This window comes from Phyllobates terribilis, unplaced genomic scaffold (genome assembly GCF_046119375.1).
Source record: "Phyllobates terribilis strain yellow unplaced genomic scaffold, ASM4611937v1 Scaffold_1__5_contigs__length_1240528914, whole genome shotgun sequence".
Classification (NCBI taxonomy): Eukaryota; Metazoa; Chordata; class Amphibia; order Anura; family Dendrobatidae; genus Phyllobates; species Phyllobates terribilis.
This window is the reverse complement of record NW_027362761.1, coordinates 72,841,414-72,850,976: the sequence shown is the minus strand read 5'-3', so window position 1 is coordinate 72,850,976 and position 9,563 is coordinate 72,841,414.

Sequence of the window (9,563 nt, the reverse complement as noted above, 5' to 3'; positions counted from 1 at the left end):
GGTAGTAGGTGAGCGCTCCCAGGTGAGCGGGCAGACTGATCCATAGACAGACTGGCAGGGCTGGTAAGCAGACTGTCGGACCGCAGATAGATAAGTAACAGGCAGGAATCTGACAGGTGACTGGCAGGTAACTGGTAACGGGACCTGAGGGCTGAAGCAGAGTTGAAAGGCTTTGCAACAACATTGCTCGGGCACCTCTATTTTGGAGGAGGTGCCTTATATATGGTGAGGTCCTCCGGCCATTGGCCGGGGACTCCTTAGGACGGCGCGCGCGGCCCCTGTAAGAGAAGGGGAGTGCGCGCCCTAAGCACAGAGGCCGGGAAGCGGCGCGCGCTGCCAGCAGAGCGGGAGGAAGCCGCCTGGCACGGAGCGGAGAGGTGAGGGGAACGGCGTCCCTGCCTAGCAGGAGGTAGAGATGCCGACGCTACAGTACCCCCCCCTTTAGGCCCCCCCTTTTTTAGGCCAGAGAGATATTTAGCAAGGATGAGAGGGGCATGGATGTTCTCCCTGGGCTCCCATGTTCTCTCCTCAGGACCAAACCCCTTCCAATCTACCAAAAAAAAAGTCTTTCCTCTTACCCTCTTAGTGGCCAGAATACGCTCTACCTCAAAGACGTGTTCAGCGGAAACCGGAGCAGGAGGAGTACCTGGATTGTTGGAAAAAGAGTTAAAGACAACGGGTTTGAGGAGAGATACGTGGAAGGAGTTGGGAATCCGTAAGGTGGCTGGGAGTTTTAATTTGTAGGCCACTGGATTAATTTGCCTGAGGATTTCGAAAGGACCGATGAAGCGAGGACCTAACTTGTAGGAGGGTATCTTGAGCCGTGCATGTTTGGAAGAGAGCCAAACCTTGTCTCCCGGACGGAATTGAGGCGGATCCTGACGTCTCTTATCAGCATAACGCTTCATCCGCTCGGAGGACTGAAGAAGTGCAGACCTAGTACTCTCCCAAATGGTAGAAAACTCGCAGACAAGAGACTGCGCGGCAGGGTTGTCCACAGAGGCGGAGACGGGAAACGGAATCCGGGGGTGCTGGCCATAGACAATAAAGAATGGGGACTTGGAAGAGGATTCGCTCTTGTGGTTATTATAAGTGAACTCGGCCCAAGGAAGGAGGTCCACCCAATCAGAATGGTGGGCATTAACAAAGTGCCGGAGATAGCTGATAAGGATCTGATTGATCCGCTCCACTTGACCATTGGACTGAGGGTGGTAAACGGAGGAGAAGTCCAGGGTGACGTCCAGCAGTTTACATGTGGCTCTCTAGAAGCGTGAGGTAAACTGAACCCCTCGATCCCACACGATGTGGAGGGGTAGGCCATGGAGACGGAAGATATGGCGGATAAAGTCCTTAGCCAGCTCAGGTGCAGACGGAAGACCAGGCAGGGGAATGAAGTGGGCCATTTTAGAGAAGCGGTCTTCGACCACCCAAATGACAGTACACCCGGCAGAGACAGGAAGATCGGTAATGAAGTCCATAGCGATGTGTTGCCACGGGGCAACAGGTATGGGAAGCGGCAGGAGATGACCAGCTGGTAAGTGTCTGGGAACTTTGTTGCGGCCTCAAGATGAACAGGCAGAGACGAAGTCTACCACATCCTTACGCAGGGTAGACCACCAGTAATGCCGGGAAATGAGTAGGAAGGGTTTTTTTTGGCCGGCATGGCCAGCTAGTTTAGAAGAATGACCCCAACGAAGAACCCTCTCACGGTCTGGAGGCGCCACGAACGTCTTGCCGGGTGGAAGACGAGTCAAATCCAAGGGGGCCACATTCATCACCTTGGAGGGGTCGATAATGTGCATAGGCTCCTCCTCTTGGTCGGAGGACAGGAAGGATCGGGACAAGGCATCAGCTTTGACATTTTTGTCCGCCGGGCGGAAATGAAGGATGAAATCGAAGCGGGCAAAAAACAAAGACCACCGGGCCTTACGTGGATTAAGTCTCTGGGCATTTTGGAGATATGCCAGGTTCTTGTGATCCGTGTAGATGATCACCGGGTATAGAGCCCCTTCAAGCAGGTAATGCCACTCCTCCAGCGCCAATTTAACGGCTAGCAGTTCTCGGTCTCCTATGGAATAATTGCGCTCAGAGGAGGAGACGATTTTAGAAAAAAAGCCGCAGGTTACCATTCTCCCGGAGGAAGACTTTTGGGTGAGCACCGCTCCGGCTCCAGAGGAGGAGGCATCAACCTCCAGGTAGAACTGTTTGTTGCAGTCCGGACGGTGCAGCACAGGGGCAGAGGAGAAGGCTTGTTTTAGGGAAAGGAAGGCCTCCTCAGCTTCGGATGACCATACCATGGGATTTGCTCCCTTACGGGTGAGCGCAGATATGGGCGCAGTCCGTGACGAGAAGTGAGGAATGAAGAGACGATAGTAATTAGCAAAGCCCAGGAATCGCTGTATCGCCTTCAAGCCCTCCGGACGGGGCCACTTTAGGACAGCAGAGAGCTTCTCGGGATCCATTCGCAAGCCTGTCTGGGAGATAACATAGCCCAGGAAAGGAAGAGAGGTCTGCTCAAAAAGGCACTTCTCGTATTTAGCATAGAGGTGGTTCTGCCTGAGCCTAAGCAGGACCTGACGAACATCCCTCCGGTGTGTGGGAAGATCCGGAGAGAAGACCAAGATGTCGTCCAGGTATACCACCACGCAGGAGTAAAGAAGGTCGCGGAAGATGTCGTTGACCAGTTCTTGGAAGACGGCGGGAGCATTGCAGAGACCGAAGGGCATCACACGGTACTCATAGTGTCCGTCCCGGGTATTGAATGCTGTTTTCCACTCGTCTCCCTGACGGATACGGACCAGGTTATATGCTCCACGTAGATCCAGCTTGGAAAAGATCCTGGCGCCTTTAAGGCGATCAAATAACTCAGAGATGAGCGGAAGGGGGTATTTATTTTTAACCGTGATCTGATTGAGTCCTCTATAGTCAATACAGGGGCGAAGCGAGCCATCTTTTTTTTTTGACAAAGAAGAATCCGGCTCCAGCCGGGGAAGTAGACTTCCGGATGAATCCCCTGGCCAGATTCTCCTCTATGTACTCAGACATGGCCCGGGTTTCTGCCGCAGACAACGGATAAATACGCCCACGGGGTGGAGTGGCGCCGGGTACCAGGTAGATCGGGCAATCATATGGCCTATGAGGTGGCAATGTCTCTGCTTCCTTCTTACCAAAGATGTCAGCATAGGGCCAGTAAGGAGCCGGAAGACCGGGTAAATTAGCTGGGATAGGTGGAGGACGAACCGGAACCAGGCAGGTCTTATGGCAGGCCGGCCCCCACCGGAGTACTTCACCGGAATGCCAGTTCAACACGGGTTCATGTGTCTGGAGCCAAGGTAGACCTAGCAATAGGGAGTGGGAGAGTCCGGACAACACATGGAAGGAGATTACCTCAGAGTGCAGCATTCGCACCTGCAGGGTTATGGGTTCCGTGACGAGCAGGATGGTCACCGGAAGGAGTCTTCCATCCACGGAGGCGACTGACAAAGGTTCAGCCAGAGACTTGGTGGGAATACGATATTTCTCAACCAGGGACTGAGAGATGAGGTTTCCAGCGGATGCAGAGTCCAGGTGGGCGAGTTCAAAGTGACGGTTCTCTCCCCAGGAGATAGATACAGACAAAGTCAGGGTTGGAGAGGACTTATTTTTGTCTAGGGCGACCTCTCCGAGCGGTCCTAGACACTGGAGTTTCCCGGCCTCTCCGGGCAGGAACGAATCAGGTGCTCTTTACTGCCACAATAGAAGCAGCTCCCCTCGGCTCGGCGTGACTCTTGGCGAGATTTGACCAACTTGGTCTGGTCGATCTGCATGGACTCGGGTGAGTGCGCCCGGGGAGTGACAGAAGAGGAGACAGGTTTCTGGAAAGTAGGAGCTAGGCGGGGAAACCTTCTCCCACGGGTGGTCTCTTTGGTACGTTCTTGAAACCGGATGTCAATCCGGGTAGCCAGAGACACCAGGTCATCCAGGGTGGTAGGAATGTCCCGACTGGCAAGCTCATCTTTAATCCGACCGGAAAGGCCCTCCCAGAAGACGGACACCAGGGCCTCATTATCCCAGGCAAGCTCAGAAGCGAGGGTGCGGAATCGTATGGCATATTGGCCCACGGTGAGACTCCCTTGGCGGAGACGTAGCAAAGAGGAGGCAGATGAGGTCTTTCGTCCCGGTTCATCGAAGACCCTTCGGAAAGCAGCGAGGAAAGACGACAGGTCGGACACCAGGGGATCCCCTCTCTCCCACAGAGGGTTAAGCCATGCCAGTGCCTCCCCAGTGAGATGGGACATGATGAATGCCACTTTGGCTCGGTCGGAGATAAACTGGTGGGCCAGGAGTTCAAAGTGCAGGGTGCACTGGTTAATGAAGCCCCGAGCTTGAGCGGGGTCGCCTCCGAAGCGAGGAGGTGCAGAAAGCCGAGGATCGGGGCAGGATGCCATGGTATTGGTGGGCAGCGGCGCTGCCGGGTTGCGAGTCAAGACACTAGCGGTGGTTGCTGGTGGAGCAGTCAGAGTGTCCAGGCGAGAGTTGACGTTCCGCAGGTGGCTCAGGATGGACTCCTGTTGGGACCTCTGACGGGACAGTTCATGGCATAGGTCCGAGAGCGAGGGAGTTTGGGTGCCACCGGGTTCCATGGCCCGAGCAAACTGTAACGGGTCTGGGAGTTGGAACCTCTGAGCAACTATACAAGGGGGCAGTCCTTGTAAGGAAGCGGATGGCTCCCAGGGAAGGCGGGCAGGTAGTCACGACTAGTGACGGGGACAGTCTCTGGGTAGAAGGGCAGGAGGACACGACAGGTGACGGGGACAGTCTCTTGACAGGCGGGTGGTCACGGCAAGTGACGGCAGAGCCTCCAGGTAGGCTAGCAGGCAGGTAGCAGGTGGACGCTCCCAGGTGAGCGGGCAAGAGTCTCTGGACAGGCAGGTGGTCACGGCACGTGACGGCAGAGCCTCCAGGTAGGCTAGCGGGCAGGTAGCGGGTGAGCGGGCAAGAGTCTCTGGACAGGCAGGTGGTCACGGCACGTGACGGCAGAACCTCCAGGTAGGCTAGCGGGCAGGTAGCGGGTGAGCGGGCAAGAGTCTCTGGACAGGCAGGTGGTCACAGCACGTGACGGCGGAGCCTCCAGGTAGGCTAGCAGACAGGTAGTAGGTGAGCGCTCCCAGGTGAGCGGGCAGACTGATCCATAGACAGACTGGCAGGGCTGGTAAGCAGACTGTCGGACCGCAGATAGATAAGTAACAGGCAGGAATCTGGCAGGTGACTGGCAGGTAACTGGCAGGTAACTGGTAACGGGACCTGAGGGCTGAAGCAGAGTTGAAAGGCTTTGCAACAACATTGCTCGGGCACCTCCATTTTGGAGGAGGTGCCTTATATATGGTGAGGTCCTCCGGCCATTGGCCGGGGACTCCTTAGGACGGCGAGCGCGGCCCCTGTAAGAGAGGGGGCGCGTGCGCGCGCGCCCTAAGCACAGAGGCCTGGAAGCGGCGCGCGCTGCCAGCAGAGCGGGAGGAAGCCGCCGGGCACGGAGAGGTGAGGGGAACGGCGTCCCTGCCTAGCAGGAGGCAGAGACGCCGACGCTACATATGGGCTCCTGTCAGGTATATATTATTGGAGGCAGGAGAATGTATGGGCTCCTGTCAGGTATATATTATTGGAGGCAACAGAATCTATGGGCTCCTGACATATATTATTGGAGGCAGCAGAATCTATGGGCTCCTGTCAGGTATATATTATTGCAGGCAGCAGAATCTATGGGCTCCTGACAGATATATATTATTGGAGGCAGCAGAATGTATGGGCTCTTGTCAGGTATATATTATTGGAGGCAGCAGAATGTATGGACTCCTGTCAGGTATATATTATTGGAGGCAGGAGAATGTATGGGCTCCTGTCAGGTACATATTATTGGAGGCAGGAGAATGTATGGGGTCCTGTCAGGTATATATTATTGGAGACAGGAGAATGTATGGGCTCCTGTCAGATATATATTATTGGAGACAGGAGAATGTATGGCCTCCTGTCAGGTATATATTATTGGAGGCAGGAGAATGTATGGGCTCCTGTCAGGTATATATTATTGGAGGCAGCAGAATGTATGGGCTCCTGTCAGGTATATATTATTGGAGGCAGCAGAATCTATGGGCTCCTGACAGATATATATTATTGGAGGTAGCAGAATCTATTGGCTCCTGTCAGGTATATATTATTGGAGGCAGCAGAATGTATGGGCTCCTGTCAGGTATATATTATTGGAGGCAGCAGAATCTATGGGCTCCTGTCAGGTATATATTATTGGAGGCAGCAGAATCTATGGGCTCCTGTCAGGTATATATTATTGGAGGCAGCAGTATCTATGGGCTCCTGACAGATATATATTATTGGAGGCAGCAGAATCTATGGGCTCCTGTCAGGTATATATTATCTAAGGCAGGAGAATGTATGGGCTCCTGTCAGGTATATATTATTGGAGGCAGCAGAATGTATGGGCTCCTGTCAGGTATATATTATTGGAGGCAGGAGAATGTATGGGGTCCTGTCAGGTATGTATTATTGGAGGCAGCAGAATCTATGGGCTCCTGTCAGGTATGTATTATTGGAGGCAGCAGAATCTATGGGCTCCTGTCAGGTATATATTATTGGAGGCAGCAGAATCTATGGGCTCCTGTCAGGTATATATTATTGGAGGCAGCAGAATCTATGGGCTCCTGACAGATATATATTATTGGAGGCAGCAGAATCTATGGGCTCCTGTCAGGTATATATTATTAGAGGCAGCAGAGTGTATGGGCTCCTGTCAGGTATATAGTATTGGAGGCAGCAGAATCTATGGGCTCCTGTCAGGTATATATTATTGGAGGCAGGAGAATCTATGGGCTCCTGTCAGGTATATAATATTGGAGGCAGGAGAATCTATGGGCTCCTGTCAGGTATATATTATTGGAGACAGGAGAATGTATGGGCTCCTGTCAGATATATATTATTGGAGGCAGGAGAATGTATGGGGTCCTGTCAGGTATATATTATTGGAGACAGGAGAATGTATGGGCTCCTGTCAGATATATATTATTGGAGACAGGAGAATGTATGGGCTCCTGTCAGGTATATATTATTGGAGGCAGCAGAATATATGGGCTCCTGTCAGGTATATATTATTGGAGGCAGGAGAATGTATGGGGTCCTGTCAGGTATATATTATTGGAGACAGGAGAATGTATGGCCTCCTGTCAGGTATATATTATTGGAGGCAGGAGAATGTATGGGGTCCTGTCAGGTATATATTATTGGAGACAGGAGAATGTATGGGCTCCTGTCAGATATATATTATTGGAGGCAGGAGAATCTATGGGCTCCTGTCAGATATATATTATTGGAGACAGGAGAATGTATGGCCTCCTGTCAGGTATATATTATTGGAGGCAGGAGAATGTATGGGCTCCTGTCAGGTATATATTATTGGAGACAGGAGAATGTATGGGCTCCTGTCAGATATATATATTATTGGAGACAGGAGAATGTATGGCCTCCTGTCGGGTATATATTATTGGAGGCAGGAGAATGTATGAGCTCCTGTCAGGTATATATTATTGGAGGCAGCAGAATCTATGGGCTCCTGACAGATATATATTATTGGAGGCAGCAGAATCTATGGGATCCTGTCAGGTATATATTATTGGAGGCAGCAGAATCTATGGGCTCCTGTCAGGTATATATTATTGGAGGCAGCAGAATCTATGGACTCCTGTCAGGTATATATTATTGGAGGCAGCAGAATCTATGGGCTCCTGACCGATATATATTATTGGAGGCAGCAGAATCTATGGGCTCCTGTCAGGTATATATTATTGGAGGCAGGAGAATGTATGGGCTCCTGTCAGGTATATATTATTGGAGGCAGCAGAATCTATGGGCTCCTGTCAGGTATATATTATTGGAGGCAGCAGAATCTATGGGCTCCTGTCAGGTATATATTATTGGAGGCAGCAGAATGTATGGGATCCTGTCAGGTATATATTATTGGAGGCAGGAGAATGTATGGGCTCCTGTCAGGTATATATTATTGGAGGCAGCAGAATGTATGGCCTCCGGTCAGATATATATTATTGGAGGCAACAGAATCTATGGGCTCCTGACATATATTATTGGAGGCAGCAGAATGTATGGGCTCCTGTCAGGTATATATTATTGGAGGCAGGAGAATGTATGGGGTCCTGTCAGGTATATATTATTGGAGACAGGAGAATGTATGGGCTCCTGTCAGATATATATTATTGGAGACAGGAGAATATATGGGCTCCTGTCAGGTATATATTATTGAAGACAGCAGAATGTATGGGGTCCTGTCAGGTATATATTATTGGAGACAGGAGAATGTATGGGCTCCTGTCAGGTATATATTATTGGAGGCAACAGAATCTATGGGCTCCTGACATATATTATTGGAGGCAGCAGAATCTATGGGCTCCTGTCAGGTATATATTATTGCAGGCAGCAGAATCTATGGGCTCCTGACAGATATATATTATTGGAGGCAGCAGAATGTATGGGCTCTTGTCAGGTATATATTATTGGAGGCAGCAGAATGTATGGACTCCTGTCAGGTATATATTATTGGAGGCAGGAGAATGTATGGGCTCCTGTCAGGTATATATTATTGGAGGCAGGAGAATGTATGGGGTCCTGTCAGGTATATATTATTGGAGACAGGAGAATGTATGGGCTCCTGTCAGATATATATTATTGGAGACAGGAGAATGTATGGCCTCCTGTCAGGTATATATTATTGGAGGCAGGAGAATGTATGGGCTCCTGTCAGGTATATATTATTGGAGGCAGCAGAATGTATGGGCTCCTGTCAGGTATATATTATTGGAGGCAGCAGAATCTATGGGCTCCTGACAGATATATATTATTGGAGGTAGCAGAATCTATTGGCTCCTGTCAGGTATATATTATTGGAGGCAGCAGAATGTATGGGCTCCTGTCAGGTATATATTATTGGAGGCAGCAGAATCTATGGGCTCCTGTCAGGTATATATTATTGGAGGCAGCAGAATCTATGGGCTCCTGTCAGGTATATATTATTGGAGGCAGCAGTATCTATGGGCTCCTGACAGATATATATTATTGGAGGCAGCAGAATCTATGGGCTCCTGTCAGGTATATATTATCTAAGGCAGGAGAATGTATGGGCTCCTGTCAGGTATATATTATTGGAGGCAGCAGAATGTATGGGCTCCTGTCAGGTATATATTATTGGAGGCAGGAGAATGTATGGGGTCCTGTCAGGTATGTATTATTGGAGGCAGCAGAATCTATGGGCTCCTGTCAGGTATATATTATTGGAGGCAGCAGAATCTATGGGCTCCTGTCAGGTATATATTATTGGAGGCAGCAGAATCTATGGGCTCCTGACAGATATATATTATTGGAGGCAGCAGAATCTATGGGCTCCTGTCAGGTATATATTATTAGAGGCAGCAGAGTGTATGGGCTCCTGTCAGGTATATAGTATTGGAGGCAGCAGAATCTATGGGCTCCTGTCAGGTATATATTATTGGAGGCAGGAGAATCTATGG